This window comes from Chenopodium album, chromosome 9 (assembly GCF_948465745.1).
Source record: "Chenopodium album chromosome 9, dcCheAlbu1.1, whole genome shotgun sequence".
NCBI lineage: Eukaryota > Viridiplantae > Streptophyta > Magnoliopsida > Caryophyllales > Amaranthaceae > Chenopodium > Chenopodium album.
In genome coordinates this window covers 23800040-23827118 of record NC_137842.1, presented here as the reverse complement: position 1 = coordinate 23827118, position 27079 = coordinate 23800040, and the positions used below count along the sequence as shown (strand labels likewise).

Below are 27079 nucleotides of genomic sequence, written 5' to 3'. Positions count from 1 at the left end.
TATCAAGATAAACTATGACACTGCTTTTGATCGACTCCATTCCAAAGGACTCATCACTCCTATCGGACCTCTTCAAGATCCTGCGCCGGAAAATAGATCACCCAAATGGGATTCTAACGCTCACTAAAAGTACCATCAAGGTAGAGGGCATACTACTAAGGGCTGTTGGAAGCTAAAAGAGGCCATCCAATATTTGATAGATAATAACAAGCTTCCCATACCTCCAGCTGGTAAGAAGACCGAGTGATGATAAAGCACAAGACACAAGGAGGAATTCAACGACAAGATTTCGTGATCTCTTTTTTCTATTTCTTTGATTTCTCCTTCCTTCAATAAGTCTAGCATAGGAACCTTCATATTTTCCATAGATTTATTTTGTAGGTTTTTTTCTCTTAACAAAATGAGAATTTCTTTTCTTTCATATGATCATCACATTGTATTACAAAAAAAAAAAAAAAAAAAAAAAAAATTCCATGCCGAACTAAGCACAAGGTATACTTATGATTTGAGGCACCCCTTGTAGCCATAACATATCATCTTCACCTTTCTCATATAAATCCTTTCCTGATAAAACACTTTAAGCCTCGTCTAACGATAAACCTTTCTTTTTTCAACCCACATCTACCTAAGCTTAGGATAGGATAGTGTGCAACTTATGCAAATTCTAAATACAAAAGCTTGAGTAATTTTGCCTAGATCTCAAAAATTCAAAAAAATAATAAAAGTGTGCAAAAGGGAAAGTGTTCCAATGTCATTGATATGATTATATCTTTGATAAGAACATGTCTCATATTGTGTCTCTTACCAAGTGCTCGGTACTATGCCTGAGAAACATGAATGCCAAGTGAGTGATAGACCGCATGATCAGCATTTCCCATACTTATAAAAAAAGATCCAAATAAAAAATATTATGATGAAGCAAAAAAGAGAGAGAAAAAATATAAACAAAAGAGATTTCAAAAGTGAGAAACCTCAAACATAAAAATATAAAGATTCAAAAGCAAGGTTGCACACCTTGGGGGCTTATATAGGGTCTTGATCCTTTATCCCCTTCTTCTTCTTCTTCTTCTTCTTCTTCTTCTTCTTCTTCTTCTTCTTCTTCTTCTTCTTCTTCTTCTTCTTCTTCTTCTTCTTCAACCTTTAGCTTAACCACATTACAACCCTTAAAAGACCTCTTTGAGGTATACACATACTTGGGCAAGGTTTGGCTAGAGCTACGTTCGGCTTGATTCCTAACGGATACGTAGGCAACCTCACATTGGGGTGCAGCCATACTAAAAATGCATTCATTGACATTCACATTCATACATGATCATATCAAGGGATCTCCAATGTTCATGCGTATCCACTTAGAGCCAGACTTAGGGGCTTGATCCTTACATTATTAGCCTACCCATCCTAAGAGTCACCATTATTTGACTCTTTTCAATATATTTCCACACCGTTAGCTTGTGCAGCCTAACTTTAGTGTCACTTTCACACACATCACATATACATGACCAAATAATACTTCCCATAGGAACCTTTTGTCATAAAATCTTAACACAACGTTGAAGCACGCTTTATCATATTAAGATCACTCATCATCATGATCATCATTGCATCACAAAGTATGAAGTACTTAGCCTCCGTGCCTAAGTTACCCAAATACTTTCATCATCAAGTCATCAACTAGATTAGTCTAGGATGTAATAATCCTTGCACCATGAGATACACCATTAATGCATACATTTTACTAAGCTCATTCAACATGCACCACAAACACTCAATCACTCACTTCGATTCTTTTTCGTGTCTTTCTTTTTTTTAGGAGAAAGTCGATACCCTCCACAAAAATGACGGTTTTTTTTTGCTTTTTTGCATCTCGAGTCAAGCACAATCACAATAAAATGCACACAAGATTTAAACACTAAACCTAGAGTTAACCTCAAGTTAAAGCAATCATAATGTCAAACACATCAAGCCTTAGGTCAGCCCTAAGAAAAACACCAACAAAGTCTTTATGAAATCTTTTTGTTTTACAAGATACAACCATTCAGCAAAGCCCCTGTTCGCAGCCAACCGAATAATCTCAACAAACATTCAAAGATCTTTTGCTCAGAGACACGTAGGCATAGCATTCAAAGCATTTTAGCTCAGAGACGCGTAGGCATAGCATTCAAAGCTCTTTTATTCAGAGACGTGTGGACATCTCCCTTAAGCTCCTTTATTTGAAGACGAGTGAACATCCCTCATCAAGCTCTTTTGTTCAGAGACGCATGAAAATATCATTCAAAGCTCCATTTTTTAGAGACAAGTGAACATCAATAGCAAACGCATAGCACGACACAACAAGCATTACAGCCAAGCACCGACAAACTGAGGATCAACAAGCAGTGATCTTCGATAACTTCACGTAAAATTAAGGGTCGGTACAAGGAGAATGATCTTTAACGACGTTTCCTAGCATGTGGAGAGTTGTCCCAAACAAGTGAAGATGACTACAAGCAGATTCGCCTTCGACGACATAAGTTGTCATAAAAGCGGAAGATGGCTACAAGCAGAGTTATCTTTGACTATGTTCCCTAGATTGTGGAAGATGGTCACAAAACAGCAAAAGATCGCTACAAATAGAGTAATCTTCGGTTACCCCAAAGGCGTGTGCTCGTTGGTGCAAGATATGCGTTTCTTAACTCTTTTATCTGTTTAATTAACGCTAATTTGCAAGTATCGGCGTTAAAAGAATGATTTAGGATTGCAAAACGTTTTGAATCCTTCTCCGTCCATATCGATACTTTGACTTTTGTTTTTTGAAACATACGTTTTTCCAAACTCAGTCAAAGTGGAGGCTTCTGTAGACACCTAATCGTGTCTCCCAAAAACAAAACCCAGTGATGAATACCTTTCGCGTCATTTAATTATCGAATGAAGTGCAACTTTAAAAAGTCTTGTGATGCGATTGTTTTAATAAAACTAAATCTTCTTTCTCTTTTCAAAAAATGAACTTTATTTATGTAAATGTCCTGTCCAATTTAGTTTGGTGTATAATAAGGGTCCAATAATAGTGTATTTGGATTGGGCTCGAAAAGAACTTTCAAATGATATATTATAAGCCCAATTCCGACGAATAATGAGGAAGTTGTGACTAAAATACTAAATTGGGTCTGAAATGGTTTTATGGCCCAATTATTTAGTGGACGGCCCATTAATTAATATTACTAAACTTATAAGGATTGCTTTTAATCTTCTAGAATAACTTAGAAGGTTATTTTGAGTTCTAATTGGATTAGGAATGATAATTATGTCGTTTATGAAAATAAAGAATTCTATTTGGATTAAAACAAGTGTTTTTAAAGAAATTAAATCTGATTTTCAAAGATAAGTACGGGCGTTGTTAATCGAATTAAATTAGATTAAGGATTTCGTATAGGTTTTTAGAAAACGCGTGAAATCAGCGCGGAACGACAAAGCTGGCGTTGAACGACAAGCCTGTAACATAGCGACTGGGTTGTCGCGTCGCGTTGGACTTCATCGTTTTGTGACAGGGGCAGTTTTATTCCTAATAGGATTCAGTCTATTTGTGATTGTTTCTGGGCTATTTTCTCTATAAATAGGGTCGTATTTCCACGTTTTTAAGAACCGACAATCATCTAATTTTATTTTTTTCACATTTAAAGCAATAGCTTATTCTTTATCCCTCTTTCTAAGCCTAGCCTTTTTCAAACACAATACCACATTCATGAGATCTAGACCCACCAAGCCAAGCTTGAAGTTGCCTTCGCCATAGACATAAAAGGTTGATAATTTCTAGGGGTTTGGTAAAAAATGTCTATTTCAATTATTTTATTAATTGTTTGATTTAATATTTTCTTTGAAGTTACTAACGTGTGTATTATTTTGATAGAAAGAGATACGAGGCAACAAATTAAGTTGTTTTAATTTCTCTATATTTTTGTGGAAAGCATTTTTATATTACTAGTATCACGTTAGGATGTTTTTTTTTTTGCTTTTTAGTATCATGCTTAGGTTGCTTCCTATTTCTGTTATCATGTTATATCATGTTAGGGATAAAACTTTGATTTTTTTTTGTTTAGTGACATGCTTGAATTTGTTATTAATCTTGTTAGTATCATGCCTAGGATCTTGCTAATATTATTATGCTTTATAATATTATTATGATTTATTAAGATTATGATGATGAAGGTTTTTATTATTATTGTGGCTTGATATTATTATTGTTATTGCTTGATCACGCCCTCTTTTAAAGGATTAGAGGGGAATTTGTATTTGTAATCACGTTTAATAAGATAATTAATAATCTTGTTTAGGCTAATGTGACTTTAATTCAAGTGATCGCCAATAGTAGATTTGTTTGTGCATTAGTATTCAACCATCATAGACTAAACAAGTTTAGGATTAATATACTTATTGTATGTTAGTCAGAAAGTGCACATGAATATGAGAAGAATAAAGTAGAGACCTATTTTTAGGGTAGATTCAATCTCTTTTAGGTTGGATTTGTTCCTTTATCCCCGAATATCTAGTCATGGTTCAAGACCACTACGGAGTTAGCAATCTAATGGACCATGAAGGGGTGTAACCTTTACCCTGTGAATGGTTTACAAGTTACTAAAACTTGTTAGCGACTCTTTTGCTCTAGCTTACTTCCCATTGGACGCCACCGTACTTAAGTGTATGAACACAGTGTGGCTCAAGTGTGGGATGCTTGAAATATTCCGTACACAGCTGCAGTTCCAAGTAGTGGTAAACTCTACAACTGGTGCTCTCTCATTTTGGATGAGTTATTACATGCAATGGGAAGCTTTGCTAAAAGGTTTTATAACAATGGGTTTGCCCATGGAATTGGTGGGTTTAATTTATTTTTTTCGGTAAGCTGACTACTCAAAAGATCTGAATGTAAACCATTGGTCATTTCACTTAGAAGTCATAAACCTGATGTTGATGTTTTGGTTATGTACAATGCAGTTGTTGTATCTTGATAGACTGAACAGAATTCCACTTGAGTGGAATGAGTTTCCGAGGTTAAAAGTATGGACTATGAAAGAAATGAGCAAAGCTTGTAAATAAGATCGGTTCCCCACGGGTGACTTTGGAGAGAAAGGGTAATTGGAATTTTTGTTTTGTTAAATAGCTTGTTATATCTATTTATACATTCTTATAGTTGTATAATATATTATATATATATATATATATATATGTATATATATATATATATATATATGTAATATATATGTGTATATATATATATATATATATGTACATATACATATATATGTACATATACATATATATGTACATATACATATATATGTACATATACATATATATGTACATATACATATATACATATATATATATATATATACATATATATATATATATATACATATATATATATATATATATATATATATTGCTTTGGATAGTGTCCGGACGTTTCGTATGGTGGGGATGTATGTCACCTGTTGAAGGCAAAGGACTGTTTTCCAGCTAAAAGTAAAAGGGAGGAGGCCGATGAAGGAATATCTGATATTGATGATGAGGATTTGGCATGGCTTACCATAGATGTGAAAAACAGAACAACTATGGTTAAATAAGAGTATGCCTTTAGGAAGAAAAAGAAGGTAGGAGGTAATTACATAAATTTTTTGTGTTATTGGTGTTATTAAACGGTTCGGTTCATAGTTAGTTATATAATTGTTTCATTTTTTGGTTGCATAAAAGTACTTAATAAGGTGTATCCTAAAGAAGAAGGGAAGAAGAAAAGGAAGAATAAGAAAAAGAATGAACAAGATGAGGTGAGTGAGAATAAAAAGAAGATGAAGGAGAATTCAGAACAAAATGAGGTGACTGAGAGGAAGAAGAAGAACGAGAACAAGAAGAACAAGAAGAACAAGAAGGACAACAACAACAATAAGTCAGCTGGTGAATAGATAAATATATTCTTATAATATTGCAACAATTTATTGTCATTTGTTAGTTTACATTGTCATTTGATTAAAAATTTAACTATTTCAGTAGAAGAAACTAAAACTGGGGTCAGTAAGGAGAAGGAGAGCAAGAAAAAGAAGTCAGAAGGTAATGTCAATTATGAGTGTAATTTATGGCACTCATTTGTTCTCTTTTAGGGTGATTTTAGATTGCTTTTATAGCTCTTTTCTTTCCTTTTTTCTTAGTTTTGCTCTTTATTTCTTTAGTTTGCACTTTACTTAGTTGATTTTCTAGTTTCATGCATTTCTTGGTTTATTTTGTCTTTTTCCTTTTTATTTGCCTGTTTTATTCATTTTTCAGGTTAGGATCGTTGTCTAAGGATTCCCGAGGTGTCTTCCCGAGTTTTGCATTGATTAGGATGCTTAGTGTTCTCCATTTGAAGCTCAAGTTTGGAGATGTTCAAGTTCCAACTGACCTTAGGCTGTGCATTCAAGCCGTTGGGGCACCAATTCAAGTATTGAACCCACCGTCGAGGTGTTTTTAGGTCTTCCATGCTTCGTGTTCATCAAGCACACCAAGTGGAGCGCACGAGTAACATCAAGATGAAGAGGGAAAGAGACTGCCTTGTTCCCAAGCATGGGTGCACGTGACTTAGGCGCGGTCGTACATGCTACTCCCCTTATTCGGTAACCATTTTTGTGCGGCCGCGCATCCTCTTGACGTGGCCTGTACGGGTCTATTTTAGACGATATAACTAACTTCTCTTTGTTAGGTTTACTATATATAGAATTTTCTTTTGTTTTTAGAGGGAGAATGATTGTTTTTAGAATCAATTGGTAGAAGTTTAAAGAGAGAAACACTTATTCTTAGATTTTAGAGAGAGATGATGATTGATGACTCTAAGCACAATTTCCTTTGATGTCACCAAAGTTTGTAAGGATTTCTTTTACTTTAATTCAATCTTAAGCTTTTGATTTCAATTGTTGATTGTTCAAATTTGTTGATTAGTTGATTGAATTTGTTTTGATTGAAATGATGATGATGAATTTGTTGATTAGCCTAGTTTTGATTTTGATTTATTCCATGGATTGTAAGTAGTTTACTTTCTAGGGATGTGGTGAAGAATGTTTGAGTGACAGATCATAACTAATTGGGAGTTTTTGATTGATTTAGCATTGTGATTAAATTGGTTAATTGATTTTGTGGATGTGTGTAATTAGTTAAAGAGTAACTAACTTTAATTGTCATGCTAGATTGCATTGTGTACCTCCATTGATACGGACCATTGATTTGTAGCTCACATTTATCGATTGAGCTTGGTTTGTGATGTGCCTAGTAGAGTCTTTTGTAGTTGGCGCTAGTTAGACCCCTAGGAGATAACTTGTTGAGCTCTTTTGATTGCATTATCTATCTAACCTCGCAATACTCGAATTGATCAATCTCTAACCCGATTAGTGTGTGTCCATTGCAAGAATATGTGGATTCTTAATCCCTAGTGTTTGATATATTGATTTACTTTGGGTTTGTTTAGTTGGTTTAGTTGAACTTAGATAACCTACATTCCCTTTTACGCTTCGAAATAGTTTGACTTTGACAATAGCTAACTTCCCCACATTCCTTTGGGTTTGACCCTTGACTTGCCTCTATACTTGTATTTAGGTTTGTTAAGTGTTTACAAATTTAGTTAGATTTGAGGAATTTTTGTTTCAACCACCTAGAATCACTTCTCATAAAAATATGGCGCCATTTCCGTGGAATGGCGTAGTTGTTTGCTATTGTTGTTGAGTTTATTTCATTTTATTTCAAAAACACAAAAAGATTTTTCTCTTTAAGCTACACTTGTAGCCGTGCTACTAATTGTTTCTTTGAGATTGTATGCATAGGACAAGAGGAAGGACTTTAGTACCTTTTAATCAAGATATTGTGAGAACAATCGCAGGGATAAGAGTAGCTAGATGATCCTTAAGTTCTAGCTCTTTAAGTTCAGAAGATTTTCAAGAAGAAGAACAAAGAAGCATGGGTGAAGTACTAAGAGTTGCTTTGAAGGAGTTGGGAACTCTCGGTGCTTATAGATTCGAGAGTGGCATTGTTCCACCAACAACACCGACTAATGACTTTGAGATAAGGCCGACAATGATAACAGTGATTGAACGAAGGCAGTTTAGTGGTGCCAAGCACAAAAGCCCCCTAAATCATCTCAAAGAGTTCGAGAAGTATTGATATAAAATCAAGGTCAAAGGGGTTTCTCAAGAATTCATAAGGCTCAAGCTATTCTCGTTCTCTCTAATTAGAAGAGCTTTGAAGTGGCTATATAAGGAAGTGAAGCCTATTTCTTGAGAACTTGGGATGAGGTCACTAAAGAGTTTCCTTATCGTTTTTACCCTTAAAAGAAGACCGCCGAGGCAAGAACTCTAATCCAAAGTTTCAAGCAAAATCCTAGTGAGAGTTTGTATGAGGCTTGGGAAAGATACAAGGAGTATCAACGAGAATGTCCACACCATGGAATCCTGACCTACCAAATCATTCAAATCTTCTATGGAGGATTGAGTCCCAAAGGGAAGTCATGTCTTGATTCCAGAGCCAGAGGCCCTATTATGAACAAGAAAGAGGAGGAAGTTGTTGATATAAGATAGGATTTAGTTCGTCACTACATAGATCGGAAAGAGGGAGAGAGAGAGTCTATAAGAAAAAAGTGGCTCTATGGTCTACTCTGTTGATTATCTCAATGCAATCAATAACTTGTCTTCCCAAATCTCAAACTTGGGGAAGGAGAGTGACATTGATCAAGGCCAAGCTAGAGAGTTCCTCTTCAATTGCACCAAGTCTTCCCTCCCACATTAAGGGGAGAGGTACATCTGCTAACTCTACTCCTCCTTCTACTTCAAGTAATATGCAAAGTGGTTGTGTCTTTTGTGATGTTTGTCTGTCATATGACCATGACTCCTCTATTTTTCCACATGCTTTTGAGAATTCTGATGATGTTGAAAACAATGATTGTGAGAAAGCTAACTTTGTTTCCAACAATAACAATGGAAAAAGATTTGATGGTCCAAGGAATTTTGGGACTAGGAATGCTCACCAACAAGGTGGTTTTGATAATTACAACAATGGTGGTTATATAGGAACCAAGGAAATCAAGGTTTCCGAGGTAACATAACAATCAATGTTATAGTAACCAAACCAAGGCTAAGGGTATGGAAATAAAGGCTAATCTCATGGCTTTGGTGGCTAACACCAAAATTTTGGCAACAATCAAAGCTGAGGTAATTGGACCATTCAAAATAGGGGCAATTTTCAAAACGACAACCAAAGGGGACCCCCACCCGGATTTTCTCCAAGACCTCAAGGCAATGGTGATAAATCCTATGCTTAACCCCCATCTTCCAAGACTACTTTAGAGGAGATCATTGAAAATCAATCAAAGATTTTGAACAGCTACACGTCAGTAAATGATAAGAATTTTAATGAAATGATGGCACATAATAAGATTTTTGAGATCCAAATCACGCAACTAGCCAATACCTTGAAAGAGTGTGCTAGCCCTTCTTTATTACCTTCTCAAGGAGTTGATCCTAAGAAACCTGTTTATTCCATCACCACAAGGAGTGGGAGAGTGCTTGAAGAGAGAGTTTCTAGGAAGAGTAAGGAGGATGAGAAGAGGAGTGACTCAAGTGAGGAAAATGAGAACAAGGTGTCAAGGAGTGTGAGCAAGGAGGAAGTTCAAGAGAAAAATAAGAGCGATGAGTCTAGCAAGATGAGTGAGAGTTTCAATGAGAAAAGTGTTGAGAAAGAGAGGAAGCAAGATGAGGATTTCAAACCGAGACTTCCATATCCCCAAAAGTTCAATAAGTACAAGTTGGATGAACAATTCGGGAAATTTATCGAGATGCTTAGGAAGATACATCTTTTTATTCCTTTTATCGATGTTTTGGGGAAAATGCCTAACAATTATGAATTTCTAAAGGAAATCTTGAGCGGTAAGAGAGATTGCAATGTGGTTGAACCGGTGAGTTTGGGGGAGTGTTGTAGTGCCTTTATCCTTAATGACTTACCCTAAAAGATGAAAGACCCTGAAAGTTTCTCTATTCCTTGCAATATTAATGGGAAGTTGTTTTAAAATGTCCTTTGTGATCTCGTTGCTAGTGTTAGCATCATGTCTTACTCCGTTTTCAAGAAACTTAATTTAAGTGAGCTCCTTTTAACCAACATGACCCTTCAATTAGCCGATCGTTGTATTAAGTTCCAAAAGGGTAGAATTGAAGATGTTCCCCTCAAGATAGGAGAGTTCACTATTCCTGTAGATTTCATTGTGCTAGAGATTACGGAAGATGACAACATTCCTGTCATCCTAGGGAGGCCATTTTTAGAAACTTCAGGTGCTTTAATAGATGTGAAAGGTGGCATGATTACTTTGTGTGTCGGTAATAGTGAGGCAATTTTAAGCTCAAGTCGATGCATGAGTCTCTATCCTATGTGCAAGGAATTATGTGCATAAACTCATTGCCTTCAAGTGCTAATGATTCCATGTTTGTGTCTTCTACTAACGATTTGCTTGTAGCTTGTGATGATGTTTCTAAAAGTGTTGAAAGCAAGGTTGTTAGTGAAGAAGATAAGGATCCCTCAAAGCTTGAGGATGAGTTTGAAATGCCTTCTTGGTTTGAGGTTTCTTTGAAGGAGGGTGAGAATAGTTTTTCAAGTGGTGAACATGAGGATCTCAAATACCCAAAGAAGAAGAGATTAAGGATGAGAAAGATAGTTTCAAATTGATATAAGAGGAAGTTGAAGTCTAAAGAGTTTGATTCTGTTTCTATGATTCATGATGACATGGTTCATGATTTGATTTTTCAAAGCCTTGCAATGATTTTATTCTCTCCACCACTTTGGATAAGGTGGTGCTCTTTGACCCTCCGTGATTTGGAGGAAGGGTCGAGCTTAGGACCTTAAGCAAGCGCTTGCCGTGAGGCTACCCGGATTTCTAACCCTTTTTCTTTTGATTTCTATTTTTCTTAATTTTCTTTCTTTTGATTTTCTTTTCCTTCACTTGTTTTCTATTTGAATTGATAGGTAAAATTCCTTAGATATGGATTATTTCGAGCAAGCATGAGAAATGGAAAGGTTTCGTGTTTTTTATGAGAATATATTCGATTTTATCAAATTTTGAGGTAAAAGGGTAAGGTAATGTAGTGAGGTAAGTTAGGGAAATTTGTGCTAAAGTTTAAAGTAAAATTGAACTTGGCGGGCTCATTGTGGTGCTCTCATTACTAGTGGATGTTTAACCCACTGTAATCATTTTTTGAAACTTCCATATTTGGTGGGTTCAATAATCCCGGGATGATATTGGAAAATGAGCCCACAGTAGAATGCACCGGGCAAAAATTTCAAGAAGGAAGCCAAGAGGCGCGGGCGTGCCAAGCATGGGTATGTGTGCGCGGGCGTGCAGCCAGGTCGCGCGGCCGCACACCTTGTCAGCCAAGCCCCCTTATTTTCTTTCTTTCCCTAATTTCCCCTTCACCCTCAACCTAGCACGAACTACTCCCTTTCTCACTCAAGAAAAACCGAAAACCCTAGCCTTGCTCAATTAAATTTGCATCATAAAATCATCAAAAATCCATCACAAATTATCAAATTCCTTCTACAAAATCATCCTTAACAACAAAAATCATACTACTTTCTTCAATTATCAACCTCCTATCTCTTTCCTCCATTTGAAGACCAATTTGGGGTTTTTCAACTTGGTTGGAATTGGTAGCTAGTTCTTGATCAATCTTGCTTTAAGTGTGGTCTAATCTTCTTCTTTGACACTATTTTACATAATTTTATCATATTGTTGCAAGATTTTGATAGTTCATGTTTGTGAATAGTAGTAGTATGTGTTTTGGTGATTTTTATGATTGAATATGATTTTTGGTTGATTTTTTGTGATTGTTGTTGATTTATTTTGCTTAACATTGTATTGTTGTCTGTTTGTGTAGCAAAATTGGTTAATTTGGTGGTGATTGCAAGAAGTTGGAAATTTGGATTTTTGGTAGTGAGTTGTTGCTTATGTGATTTGTGTCATTGATCTAGGAGTTGTGATTTTGGTGTTTGGAAGTGTTTTGTGGTGTTTGTGGAGTTGGTTTATTGGATTTTGAATTGGTTAATTTGGAGGAATCACCATGTCAAAATATATTCAAGGCCTTACCTCTAAAAAACGAAAGACCACCATCACTATTGAAGAACCCTCTTCAAAACCATCTACTTCTCAAATACAAAAGCCTACTCCTCTACCAAAAACAAAAATTTGTGACCCAATTCAAAAAGACGATATGCCAAGCTCAAAAACTACCGTTCCCTCAAACCTTCTCGTCACTACTTTCAACCAGATATGGTCAATGGGGATTGATGAGGATTAAGGGAGTTGTTCAACAATCTTCGAATGGGGAGCACCTTCGTGTACACATGTTACCGCACTTACTTCAAGCCAACTTTGGAGTTCTTGGCTACTGTAAAATATGATGCGGAAGAAGGTGGCAACTATTGGGTCACTTTTCAGTTCTTCAACATTCACTGTGATATTTCTCTCGCCGAGTTGAATGCGGTGCTTAATCTTAATCCGGGGGTGGATGTCTTGGACCTCGAGTTCTTCTTCGATCAATATGACCAAAACTCATGGTGGGATGATATTTCGAGAGAAGGTGACTTTATTATTCGGTATGTCGCGATAAGCAAAGTCTTCCAACCATGTCTTCAGATTCTCCATCCGCTTTTGGGATATTCGATAATCCCAAAGCAAGAATTGGGAAAATTGAGTCAATTAGAGCTCCGGATTCTTTGGTTGTCTACTAGGGAGGAGAATCGAGGTCGTTTGAACTTAGGGTTTATGTTTGAGAGATATTGCAAGAAGTTGCAAATTAAGGAGTCCAGAGAGATCCCTTGTGGTAGCATATATAGTTACGAGGCTTGTGACCAACCTTTACCTTGGCCACTATTTGCCCTTTGTACTTTGGTACGAAGTCCGAGCACCCTCTACCTTTGACAAGGGGAAAACTAGGTCGTTATCTAATCTTCCCTCGGTCAAACTAAATTTATAAACACTTAACAAACCTAAATACGAGTATAGAGGCAAGTCAAGGGTTGAACCCAAAGGAACGGTAATGTTCAAGCACTTTCAATTGTGCGCCTAAGCTAGGTCGAAGACGAAGGTAAGAGAGAATACTAATAACTAACAAAACAAGTAACTAAGGAAATAAAAGACTAGGAACGAGGATCAACAAGAAATCATGTCAATTGCAACAACTTGGGAAGAGCATGCCAATCAAAGGTTGTGAATACTAATGATAAGAGCAATCAATTGGAATCAAAGATCTATCTCCTAATTGTAATGCTAGGGTTCACTACGAATAACAAAACAAGAGAATCACAATCAAAACCAATTGATAATTGCAATTCCTAAATCAATTGTTCGTGTCATTAGCAATTACAATGCAATCTAGCATAATTCTCAAGGCCTAATCGAATTACACACATGCAAACCTTCATTAATCACTTTAATCTCAACAATCAATCAACACAATTCCCAAATTAATCACAATCAATCAATCATACAAGTTTCACCCAATTCCTAGCCAACAACTACTCAAATATCATCATCTATCAACTAACAACTATGGAAATAAAAAATAAAAAATATATCAAGAACAACTACACTAATCAAGCATCAAACATCAAAATCAATCCAAACAAACATGACATTAAACAAAGCAATAAGGTGAGATAGAGTTAAGAATGCTCATTGATAATAAAGAAGATCTTGAACACAATTGTCACACTTGTATCTTCAATCTCTCAATCACCATTGAAATCTTTCACTTACTCTCTCTAAAACTACTCCTAATCTAGAGAGAGGAACTCCTAATCTAAGCTAATTCTCCTTAGAGGAGAGAAAAACTATCCTAAACTAAAGTATTTAATGTATGAAGAAAAAAGAAGGCCGTACACTATATATACAAAAGGAGGAAATAAATGAAATCGCAAGTAAAACCCAGAAAGCCGCGCCCGCGGCCATCCCTCTCCAAGTTCCTGGTCGAAAATTGTGACACGGCAAACTATACCGTGTCATGGCACGCTGCCGTGACGCGGTGACCATTTCCAGGGTTTTTTTTTTTTTTTTTTTTTTTTTTTTTTTTTTTTTTTGTGCTAATTACTATGTGAGTACGGTCCATAGGCAATCATTAGTCATAAAATAATCCACCATAGACAAAGAAAGATCGTTAAGGTTAGGATCAAAACGACCAAAAATAAAACACGTAGGCATAATGATGCAAAGAATAGTTCGCAACATAAGGTCAAGTTCTATGTTCGACTATGGTAAGGTTTATTTGGTGTCAATAAGGTACCATGGTTAAGAGTTTGGACGCGTTAGCAAGGCAGCTGATCGAGGTTAAGTAGGTCGTTGGTTCTACCGACCCTAATCAAATTAACAATTTATAATGCCTAAACTTACACTAAACTAGTTAGTGGCAAGTAAAGGGTCGAACCACTAAGGAAGCTCACTCGTCCAACATCAATATCACTAATGCAAGAGTCAAGAGGGGAAATTTTTTTGTTGATATATTGGATAAAAAGCACTAAAACTACGAATAAGCAAAGATAAAGATGAATAAAATCAATAGAAAATTACGCTAGGGATTCGGGGGTGTCAAACATGACTAGAAAGAGGAGAATAACGGTGATTATCATGAAACATATGCCAAAGAACACAAGGTCCTACCTAAACAATTCATTCTCATGCAATAGTCTAGGCAAATCAATGAAAGAAGTCCATGCTAGTTAGGATCATTCTCATGCATCCTATTAGACACAAGCAAATCAAGAGAATAAAGAAACACAATTCATAAAACTCAATTTTAACAACTCATTCTCATGCAATCATTAAAATAGAGGTGATCTTAATCTAGTTCAAATCACTTTCATGCATTTAAACTAGAGGGAAATCAAATAAAGTGTAACAATAATCTCAAGCCATCAAAAATCATATCTTTCATCAATTTAAGGCATGTATTCAATCCAACCATAATCATTAATCCAACATTCAACACATATTTTCCACCCCCTTCCCCTAGCTAAGAAATTAGCCTAGAGAAGAGAGATTAAACATAATAGCAAAACCAAAAATAAATTCAAGAAACACAAAACAAAACATGATTAAGAACAATGAAAACAATAATAAATAGATAAACTAAAAGAATAACAAAAATAAGCAACAATAAAGCAAATAAATAAAGCTAAAGGAAAGGATTAGAGATTACTAGAGAGAGGATTAATGAAAGATGAAAACTTGAAGGAATTGCTTGATTGGAAATTAAACTTGACCAAAATTGATTACTTGGAAGAAAATTGAGCAATAATCTACTTTATCTCTCTAAAAATTATCTAATCTAACCCTAAGAGAGAGAAGCTCTCCTAAACTAACTAAGAAAAAATAGGAAAATCGATTCCCTCTAATTACCCCAAAAATGGGTATTTATACAAAGCTCATAAAACTAAGAAAAATAAAAGAAATAAAAGAATGAGAAAAATAAGGAAAGACAAAAGAAAAATAAAAGAGTAAGGAAATAAGAAAAGGAAAAGGAAAATATAAAAAGAATTAAGAAAATAAAATAAAGTAAAAGAAAAAGAAATTAAAATAAACCCACAAATCCCCCAAAACCTCGGACCCGATTTCCCCTTCTCTTCTTCCTTAAATTCCCTACTCTTGATTTCATCATCAACATCACCACCACGCATTATCAACGGCTCAAATCGAAACACCATCATCACCGACATCTTCATCAACCAGCAATCAATCAAGGCCGTTAAATTTTCATTAAAACTCGCGTGAGAAGCTCGTGATTGACCCATAATTTGCGCGCCCGCACAGACATCGCACAAACTTACTGCCTCGACTCTGAATTTGGACTCCAATTGTGTGCACCTTCTGACAGGGCTGCGCGGCCGCGGAGGAGGCTTGAGATGTTATGAGTTGCGCGGCTATGAGGTGAGTAATTTGGTGGTGATTTGGGTGGTTGTTGTTGATTGGAGGTGGTAATTGTTGGCAGTTTGGTGGCGAAATGGGAGGTGACGGTGGTGTTGGTGGTTTAATTGGGAGGCGTAGCAGGTGTTGCGGGCTGGTCGTTGTTGTGGGGTTGCACGATGGCTGTGGTGTTGGTTGCGGTGATGCTGGGCTGTGAGAACGGCTGATGGTTGGATTGGGGTGATCGGCGGTGGTTGAAATTGGTGCTGTTGGAGTTGTTATTGCAGATTGTTGTTGCAGATGGTGTTGGTGTTTGTTGTAGTCGCTGTTGGTGTTGCGTGGTGGTGTGTTGCTGGTGGGAGCAGGGGAAGTGCAGGGGAGGTTGTGTGTTGTTGTTGTTGTGTTGTGGTGTAGGGTAAGGTGATTGTGTGGTGAAGGATAACAGGGCAGTAGCTAGGGTGTTGCTTGGAAGCTTGTGAATTGTGCTCGAACCTTGGACCCCGAACACAAACTTGACTTTGAAACCCGGAACACCTACAACCAAAAACAACACGAGGGGAAATCGGAAGATAAAATAAAATAAAATAAAATAAGATAAATAAAGTAAAATAAAATAAAATAAAATGCTAAAACTAAAGAAATAATAAAATAAAATAAAATAAAATAAACTAGAAACTAGAAACTAAAAGAAAATAAATAAAATGAGAGAAGCGGGAAATTATTAACTAAAACTACAAAAATAAACTAAAAACTAATAAAAAGGGCAAAAATACACAAAATAAAGATAAAAGACGAGAATAAGAAAATAATAGAAATAAAGGATAAAATGGTGAAATTATTAGAAAATAAGCCGGAATACGACTCAATAAACACCCTAAAAGTGACATAAAAGTCACTTATCAGCAGCCTCCCTTTAGGGTGTATGCCAACGGGCGGCTCCGCGAGTTCGTGCTGAAATCGAACTCAACTCCATGGTTTGGGTGGATTTAATAATTCGGATGAACCCTTATTGCCATGAGCGTTTTTGGGTTGATAGAGCTTAAATCCCCCGGGGCTAAGACGTATGTAGAACACACACGTTTTTTCAGAAAAATCGAAGGAAGTTGACTGTGAGAAGAGAAAACAAGCCACCAGACTGATTTTAGGACTGTCGTGACACGACAGATAGCACCGTGCCACGGTGCTGCACACCATCAGACGGTGTACTGCACCGTGACACAACAGATTATGCCATGGCACGACACTCAGAAAATCTGACTGGTGCCCCGTTTTCCTTCGTACGCAATCAAGTTATTCAAATTTTTCCTACGGTACAGACCTAAATGCGACGTTAAAACGTCTATGCTTATGCAACAATACCAAATTAATCACAGGAATATTTTTTAAGAATTTTTCAAGTCTCATCCACTCATCTTTATTAAATACCGATCACTCAAATCGATAAATAATCAAGAATCCTCCCAATGGAGTCGCCAAATTGTAGGCGTCGCTCGAAGTGCGCCTACGTTAAGCATGTTGTGAATATGCTTGGCACTCATAGGAAGTGGAAATTGACATAATACGATTAGGGACAAAGCAAAGTAGGGAGCCGCCAACAAGTTTTTTAGGAACATAGGTTTGAGGCTTAGAATATGATAGAACGAGAAGAGAATGATTTTTGGTGTAAATGAGAGAAAGAAAGCAGGATTTGATGCCCCGAACTGGAGAAAGGGGGGTCCTATTTATAGGGAAAATGAGCAGAGGGAACACACGGAACCCTAAAGAGATAAAATCCCTAAAAATAACACCGCGAAACGGCAGAGAACACCGTGACATGGTGCCAGACGCCGTCAGACGGGAGAAAATCCCGTGGCACGGGGGATAACTAAGTGACGAGGGAAATAATTAGGTTACGAGAAGTGAAAACGCGTTTAGGGATTACGCGGAGAAAACACGGAGCTATCCCGTGTCACGGGAAGACATGTCGTAACATGGTGGATTTTTTACGTCCAGATTCTTAAGCACGTGGGAAAGAAACGCGGAAAAGACACGGGAAAGCACCGTGACATGGTGAAAAATCCCCTGTCACGGTACCATACCCCGTGCCACGTAATCATCTCCTGTGACGCGGCGAATTTTCGCGTGAAAAGTGCAAGCATGAGAATTCCCTTGTCACGACACCAGGCACCGTGACACGTTTAGAATTCCTGTGTCACGGTACCAGGCCCCGTGCCACGTCACTTTGCGCCGTGACACTGTGGTTTTGATGCTTGCGCGACAATTCTAGTTTTTTACGCGTTTTAATAATTGCGATAATTTTTGATCCGTAACTCGGAAAAAGGCATATAATATATCATTGGAAAGCTTATTAAGTCTACTTTCCAACCCAATTATAATCAGGTCAAAATACTGTGTAGATTTTATGATATGGCCGTTTTAGTGGAAGGGTGTCGGTTTTGGGGCGAGTTTAGTTTTTTGCTTATAGCTCGGAATTGGGCTTATGATATATGGTTGGAAAGCTTATTTCAAGGCCTATTCAACAAAATAATAATTGGATCAAAATTATATATCCATAAAATCAGTTTCTCTCGGTTTTGCGATGTGGACACGAAAAGTGGAAAATAGGTTATGGTTTTAGGGAAATAAGTTAGAAATTGGATTGGTTCATGAAATATATTGGATAGAACATGGATTTAAGCACTCCAAAAATTAAATACTCAACCCGACCAATAATGGGGTGAAAGGTGTTCAACATCGGGTTTTGTTTTGGGGAGACATTTTTAGGTGTCTACAACCCCCAAGCTTATTCAAAGCTATAACCACAATCATATATACAAAAAGCGTAAATGTTTATCCCCCAAGTTTAAAGGAAGCATTGTCCTCAATGCTTGAAAAGGGGAAAAGAATCACATCAAAATATTGTTGATTTTTCTTATTTTCCTTTTTTTTTTGTTAAAAAATTCATTTCTTTCAAAGCAATTGTCCATGCCTCTTTAACATTTGACGACTTTTACAATTTTGAACTTGCTTTGTCCTTGCCTTTTTTTAACTTTGGACGGCTTTTACATTTATTCATTTGACATTATTTGCACAAAAATCACAATACAAACTTGCTTCTAATAGAACCATATATCCAAACTCCTCCACCACAAACTCCAATAAGAATGATCAATTGCTTCACAAAAACCAAGAATGGAAACAAAAATGAAACAAAAGGCTCAAGATCTAAAGATGTGGCTTGAAAAGAAGGGAAAATGCTCAAATGGTTAGCAAGATGGCAAATATAGACCCAATCAACTAAAAAGAAAGAGAAATCCTAGAAATGAAAAATTACCATCCCGAAAAATTACCTTTGTCCTCCCTAGATGGTTCGGTCTCGAATTTGAGAATTATGAGTCAAGATTCTAGATTAGGTCTGCAATAGTCAAGGATGCATGCCACTCTTGCAAATATATGTTGAAGGCTTGAAAAATAATGAACCTCACATGGATGTAGCAAAAACTCACTATTGGTGTCAATTCGACTATAGGAAGCAACTACCATCATGCCACAAACAAGTAGAATCTGGTTTCATGGTCCCACTAGTTCTAACCAAATACCTTAGCATGCTTTATCCTATAATCAACCAAGAGTACTCTCAAACCGTGCACACCGTTACCATTTAAGAAAAAAAGCATTCAACTATACAAGTCCAAAAGTATTTGTCCAAAGCAAGAACAAAACAAAACACAATGCAATTTTTCCTTGATAGCAACAAAAATCTTTTTTGGATTTTTCAACATAAATAACATGGAAACGCATATACAAATGTGCATGACATATATGAATGAAACAACATGCTCAAACATAAAACAAATATTCCACGGGAGAGGAAAAATAAGGAGATTAATCCAATAAAACCAACATATGTCCAACAAGTTATCATCCACTTGAGAAAGAGCAAGGAAGGATATTACCGGATATTAGGTGGGTGTAAATACTCGCAAATGACCCAATGAAACCTTTCAAAACTAATTTCCTCAAGAATTGAACCTTGCTTTCCATATGCTAGCGAAATAGGAGTCAATCTTCCTTGATTCTTGATTCAAACCAATGCACCAAAGTATATTATCAAGTCCTGTACCTAGCAAAAGGCACACAAACATTTCCATGAGAGAAAACCTATTCTAAAAAGAAAAGAAAATGAAAGCAATAAAACACGGGTTACTTCCCGAGAAAGGCTTGCTTAAGGTCCAAGCTTGACCGCTCTAGTAAAATAGTATTGCAACGAACGCAATAGCTTGTAAAATGCACTACTAATCATTTCATAAGATAAACGGTAGGCAAATGACGGGATAAGAATGTGCAACAAGATTATTGCACGCAGGTGAGAAGGGAGATGCCAAAAGAAAGAAGAAGAGGGATCAAAAGGAAAATGAAGAAAATAAGAAGAAGAAGGGGGAATAAAAGAATGGAAAGAAAAAGAAAAAGGCAAATCCTCCTCACTAAAATATTTTTGGGTGGCAACATCACCCTTTTCCTCAATTGAGGACAAATGAGCCACATACAAATCATCATAGACAAAGGGGTCCCCAATAGGCTCATTGACAAAGGAAGAGAGGGGTATAAGAGTGTAGGGAATATGGTTAAAATTGCTTGAAAAAGGGACATGAGAGGAGAGAATAGGGGCTATGAACTTACAAATGAACTCTTCCTCACCACCATGCCTCAAATCACCAGTAAGAGCATGAAAATTAATCATAGAATCCTCAAAAGAAGAACACTCATGATCATCATCTCCCTCAAACATCCAACTTCCAAGAGGAACTACATATTCCTCTTCACTACAACCATGAACAACAACTCCCTCAACTTCCTTAAAGCCTTAAGTCTCAAAGCTATGCATGAATGGATGTATACTCATTTCAAACTCATCTCTCTCCCATAAAGCATTCTTAATGAACTCACTCAAATTGCTATGTGTTTTCATTTGACACTCAATAAACACATTAGTAATAACCTCAAATGAATCAAAATACTCATGGATAAAAGGATCACAATCATGCACTTGAGACTCATCAAGATGGGAAAGAGGATTAGGATTTTCAATATCAACACTCTCTTCATTGTCAACTCCTTCACCATCACTCAAATGCTCACCAATAGGATCCTTACACTTTCTTGGTTGCTCAAAATCATCATCATCATCCTCACCACACTCATTAAATTGGGATTTTTCACAAACAAGCATCAAGGATGACAATTGGCTTTCTAACACCTCTCCTCTTCTCTTTTCCTCCTCAATACGCTCCTCATTCTTTTTCATTATCTCTAATTGACCTCTCATAGAATTAAGAATCATCTCCTTACTAGGCCCAAGCTCATTATCAAGCACAATGCACCTAATTTGAGACTCAAATATATCAACAAGAGAATCAAAAGATGTAGAAGGTTAAGGCTCAACAAGAGAAGAAGAAGAAGTACAACCAAGATTGAAAGAATCTAAATTAAGAACATGAGCATATGCATCACATTGGGTAGTGGGGGCACAATTAAACACATGAGATTTATCATCAAGGGAATGAAGCACATCACAAGAAGGCATGGTAAATAATGAAAAATATTGAAATACACCATTAGCATCAACTTGAGCATGCACTTCATCATCATGAACAAAAGGGGAAATAAAGTTGAAATCATGTGTTCTAGGTTCACTTAAGGGATCATGTAACAAATCATTGGAATTCATGCTAACATTAGAATAATCAACACATTGCATATCAATATTAGAATCATGATTATCCCTATCATAAACATCCCTAGCAAACCAAACATAAAAATCCCAAGCATCATTAATTGACAATGCTCTAAATTCACCATTATGTATGCATTCAACTTCATTTCTATTTTGTTCATTTAAACCAAAATAACAAATCTCACAAACCTCCCAAAGACTACAACAATGATAGTTAAGAAATCCCTCAAGTCTATGGAAATATTCACAAAAAGGCTCATTATCATATTGAGGAAAAGATTGACATGCCATTTTTTACAAAGCAAACAAAAATCAAATAAAATTGAATTATATTCAAAGACCTAGACTCAAGCAATAAAAAACACTCAAACATACACACCGTTCCCCGGCAACGGCGCCATTTTGACGAGTGGGAAACTAGGTAGTTATCTAATCTTCCCTAGGTCAAACTAAAGTTATAAACACTTAACAAACCTAAATACAAATATAGAGGCAAGTCAAGGGTCGAACCCAAAGGAGTGAGTAGGTACTAAATATAGTCTAAATCAAGCTACTTCGAAGATTGTAGTGAGAAAATGTTTGGTACTATGGTAACAAAGCTAGATTGATTAAGTAATTCAAAATGCTAAACACTAGCGATATAGGTTCCACATGCAAGTTCAATAATCATGCTAATTGATAGTTCATTCAATTGATTCAAGCATTGGAAAGGAAAAACAATAGTAGCAATCAAAAAAATCAAAAATCTATCTCCTATAGGCCAAGCTAGCAGTCACTATGAATGGCAAATTATGGAAAATCACAATCAAACTCAATCAATTAAAGCAATTCTTAAATTGATGGTTCATGTCATTAAGAATTGCAATGCAATCTAGATTAATCTTATAGGTTGATCACTCCTAATCAAATTAATCACATCAAAACTATGTCAACCAATTTAATTGCAAAAATTCAATCAATCAATGATCATCGACTAGCACAAATTATCAATCAAGCATGCTTCCCCTTCTCCCTAGAAACTAATCTACTCACTAATCATGGTGTAACTCAAGAACAAATCACTAGAAATTGCATTCATCATGATTCTAAATCAAAATCAAGAAAAAACAATATAAACTACAATATCAAATTCAAATCCAAGGAAATCAAACAATTAATCATGAATCTAAGACAAACAAGTACAGAGATGAACCAAAAGAAGAGATTCTCACTAATATTAATGATTGAAGATGAAGAAATCCAAACTTGATTGAACCAATGTTGAAATACAAATCCAAATCCAAGAACTTCTCTCTAACTTCTCTCTCTAAAACTATGCTAATGAAAATTATCTAAAAGTTTGTTTTCAAAAAGGAATTACAAGTGTATTTATAAGCAAAGAAGGAAAACGGGTTCACCGTGCCCTCTCTAAGAGATCCCGCGCCCGCGGAGAAATGGGTACGGAACCCATAAAAAACTTCGCGGGCTATCTGAGCAATACCCGTGCCCACGGGTCTTTTAGCCCGCACCCGCGGCGAGGACGCGGCAAATGCCCTGCTCCCAAAGAGTAATCAGAGGCCCGCTGTCTCTCTAATCTCAATCGTCCTCTCCAATCTACCCGCGCACGCGGGGAGCCCTCGGGGCAACTGCGGGGAGTTCCTGGTCAATTTTTGCTGTTTTGGTGCAACAAAACCCGCGCCCGTGGCATCTTGGCAAAAGTTGACGCCCTCTCCAAGCCCTCTCTGAGCAGATTGCTTCCTCCTTGCTTAGTCAATATAGCTCATCTTGATCCCTTTGCAAAGACAACTCCTAGGTACCTACAAAAGCAAACAAAGGAAAGAAATAAAAGGGAAGAAGAGCCAAATAAAAGGAAAACACGAAGAAAACACAAAGAAAAAATTAACAAGATGAACTAAAGGAAAAAGGACCAAAAATAAGAGAAGAAAGCATGAAAAAGGGATGAAATCATCCTAAAAGACTACTCTATGAGTGCCATAAATGACACTCATCAACCTTGATGTTGCGCTATTGAAGCAAGTGCAATTTTTGGCAAAGAATGATGATGATGAGGTGTTTGAGTGGATTAGGGAGAACAACATCGTCAACAACAACTCCAAAAACGACAACCGCAACAACAACATCAAAAGCAACATTAATAAAAAATTTCTAACCCCGATATTGATGATCTTACTGCGCAAATGAAGGGGATGCAAATTCGTTTGGAAGGCATGTACGATCAAGATTTTGAAGCAATGTACAATCAAATGAGAGGCATTTTGGAGATGCAACAAGGTATGTTTCTCCAATAACAACATTTGTATGATGCTAGTGTTAACCGTGTGGAGATCTCCCCCGCGGTTAACTATCCTTACTTTCCACCCCAACTTGGTCCTATTTCATCAAGTGGGTATCCTTATTGGCAAGGACCTCCGGGGTCCAACACCGAGACTCGCTCATTCCCCGATGAGCACGGTAACTACAATTACCGTGTTCCCGGTGGGAGCGATTAAAGGGGTGATCCTGAATACCCCTACGTCCACTCCGATCATCCACTACTGCTCGCTTTGCCCGAGCAATATTCTCCCTTGGCCCCTTGGTAACAAGATAAATCTAGGGGCCACTATGTTTGGCCAGCCGGTTATACCGAAGGATGAAGTCCTTATGGTCCCCCATCCGGGTTTTCCTATGATGGGGATGACAATGTTAATGCCGGGCTGAGGGGTCGTTAGTTCTCCTACTTTGTGCATTTTTCCTCCATCCCTTATTTTATGTGTTGTTTGCTTTGTATTGATGGGATGTTGAGATGTATTCATGTTTAGCTTGGGGGAATTTTATCTTCTTAGGGGTTTGTCTCGGTGGCCATTATTGTTCTTGGAAATTGCCTTGTCTACTTTTTGCCTCGATGATTGATAGTTGCATGCATTGGTCTCTTCTTCATGGTTTTGGTTGTTGCTTCTTTGAGCTTTCTATGTCTATTCTTTCTATCCTATTGATGTTGTTGTTGTGTTGATTTTTATGATGATGATGCATGATGTTTGCTCCCGTGAATCCAAATACCTAATATCCAAAACCCTTCAATCCAAATCCATTCAATCCAAATCTTGTAGCTTAGGTGATTAGTTGCTAGTTTAGTATATAGTTCCTTTAGTATTATTTTCTTATTCTTACTTTCTTTTTGGTAGTTTAACTTGATTTTTGCTTTGTAGTTTCTTTTTGTTTAAGTTTTGCTTTCTTTAACTTTGTTTTGAAGATACTAACCGTTTTCTTTATTTATAGCTCTATTTTCTAATTTTCTTCTCACTTGGCTTTGACGATGATGCTATTGATTCTTGCATCTTAATGAAGGTGGTTGATCTTTCCCCTTATTTTTTTTATTAGCATTATTGCTTGGAAGCCTGGTGAGATCCTTCTTATTTTCTTTCTTTTATTTCTTTCCTTTTCATGGATGCATAGATTAGGATTAGTTTTAGTAAAAGTAGAATGGTTCGAGGATGTATGATTGTAACACCTTAGAGTGTTTGGGGTCATTGACGTTGTCGTCAAATGACCACTTGTTTGCCGATTGGGAATTACGTGTTATACTTGCATAATTTATTTCTTTATTTTTCTACTATTCCTTTAATTTTGTTTTCCTATTTTCTTTATTTTTCTTTCCTTTTCTTTCTTTTATTTTTTTTTGTTCTTGGTTTGAATAAAGTTTTTGAGGCTTTATTTTTATTTTTGTTGTCTTTCTTATGAATTGGACTATATACCAACGAAATTTTGCTTTTGAATGAACATCTTCCTAATTGGTAGTGGTGTGCACGGTTTGAGAATATGCTTGGTTTATTCTAGGATGACGTATGCTAAGATAGCGTGTCTAAGAACTAAAAGGATCATGAAACCCGATTCTACTTGTTTGTGGTATGCTTGGTAGTTGCTTCCTATATTCAATTTGACACATATAGTGAGTTTTTGCTGCATCCATGTGAGGTTTACAATTTTTAGCCTTCTACAATTACTTGAATGAGCGGCATGGATCCTTGACTATTGCAGACCTAATCTTGAATCTTGACTCATAATTCTCAAACACAAGACCGCACCATATAGGGAGGATAAAGGCATCTTTTTAGGGTGGTAATTTTTCTTTTCTAGGATAATCTTCTTTATTTTTAGTTCTTGGGTTTACATTTGCCTACTTGCTAACCATTTGAGCCTTTTCCCTTCTTTTCAAGCCACATCTTATAAAACTTTAAGCCTTTTGTTTCTATTTGTTCCATTTTTGGTTTTTGTGAAGCAAATGATCATGTTCTTGGAGATTATGGTATATGACTTTGGATATTGGTTCTTATTTGTAAGTAAGCTTGTATTTTGTATTTCTTGTGAATATTGACAAGTGAATAAATGAAAAAGCTGTTCAAAGTTAAAAAAGGCAAGGACATTCAAATGCAAAATTGAAAAACCTGTCTATAGTTAAAAGAGGCGAGGACAATGAATAAAGTGAAAACATGAAAAATGAGAAAAAAGCAAAGCTCATTCATACGCTTTGGCAAAAATTGATAAAAAATGAGAAATTTTCAAAAATATTTTGATGTTATTCTTTTCTCCTTTTCAAGCATTGAGGACAATGCTTCCTTTAAGTTTGGAGGAGAAGCGTTTACGGTTTTTATATATATGATTGTGGATATGGCTTTAAATAAGCTTTAGGTGTGTTAGTTTGTTTTTGTTTGGTGATTACTTTGTTATGAGGAGAAGGTTTGATCACCCTTTTGCTTCACTAATTAGGAATACCACCGAATTCTATATTTTAAGCCTACCATCACCCTTTTGCCCTTACGTTACAACCTTTGGGAAAGCTCTTTTGACCTAGAGGTAGAGTCACATATTGGGGGAGAGCATTATGAGTTAAATTCTATGGAGAAAATCAAGAAGCAATTCTGCAGGAGTGGTCGAACCACAAAAGTTCGACCAGACCAGGATCAGGGAGGTTCGACCGAACCTACCCATGGTTCGGCTGAACCTACCTTGTAGTCCGGCCGAACCTTCCCATTGTTCGGTCGGACCAGTCCTCTTTTTCAGATGGGTCTGTACGGACTATATAAGTCCCATCTTAGAATGTTTTGATGTAATTTTTAGATTAACTTAGTACTAATTCCAGAGAACATTAGCCTAATCTAGAGAGAGAAAATAGATTGTTTTTCAAGCATCCTTTATTGTATTCAACTTTGCTCAAGTTTTTATCTTCCATCAATCAAGCAAGAATCCAAGTTTTCATCTTTCATTAATCCTTTCTTTATTATTCTCTTCTCCTTTCCTTTAATATTATTTATTTGTTTTATTGTTACTTATTCTTGTCAATCTTATTAGCTTATCTAGTTGTTATTGATTTCATTGATTTTAATCATGTTTTGTTTTGAGTTTCTTGAGTTTATTTCTAGTTTTGATATTATGTTTAATCTCCCTTCTATAGGCTAAACTTTTAGCTA

General features: G+C 36.4%; 1 long non-coding RNA gene and 1 other non-coding gene across 2 annotated transcripts; one reads left to right on the top strand and one right to left on the bottom strand.

The window, feature by feature from the left end:
* The first annotated feature begins 5431 nt into the window (after nt 1-5431).
* On the top strand, nt 5432-6911 carry LOC145559671 (uncharacterized). Its single transcript, XR_014092857.1, has 4 exons — nt 5432-5631; nt 5725-5925; nt 6019-6078; nt 6292-6911. It is a non-coding gene; the product is annotated as an uncharacterized LOC145559671 (long non-coding RNA).
* Nucleotides 6912-8331: 1420 nt separating this feature from the next.
* On the bottom strand, nt 8332-8437 carry LOC145561124 (small nucleolar RNA R71). The gene has a single exon (XR_014093704.1). It is a non-coding gene; the product is annotated as a small nucleolar RNA R71 (small nucleolar RNA).
* Between the last annotated feature and the right edge of the window lie 18642 nt (nt 8438-27079).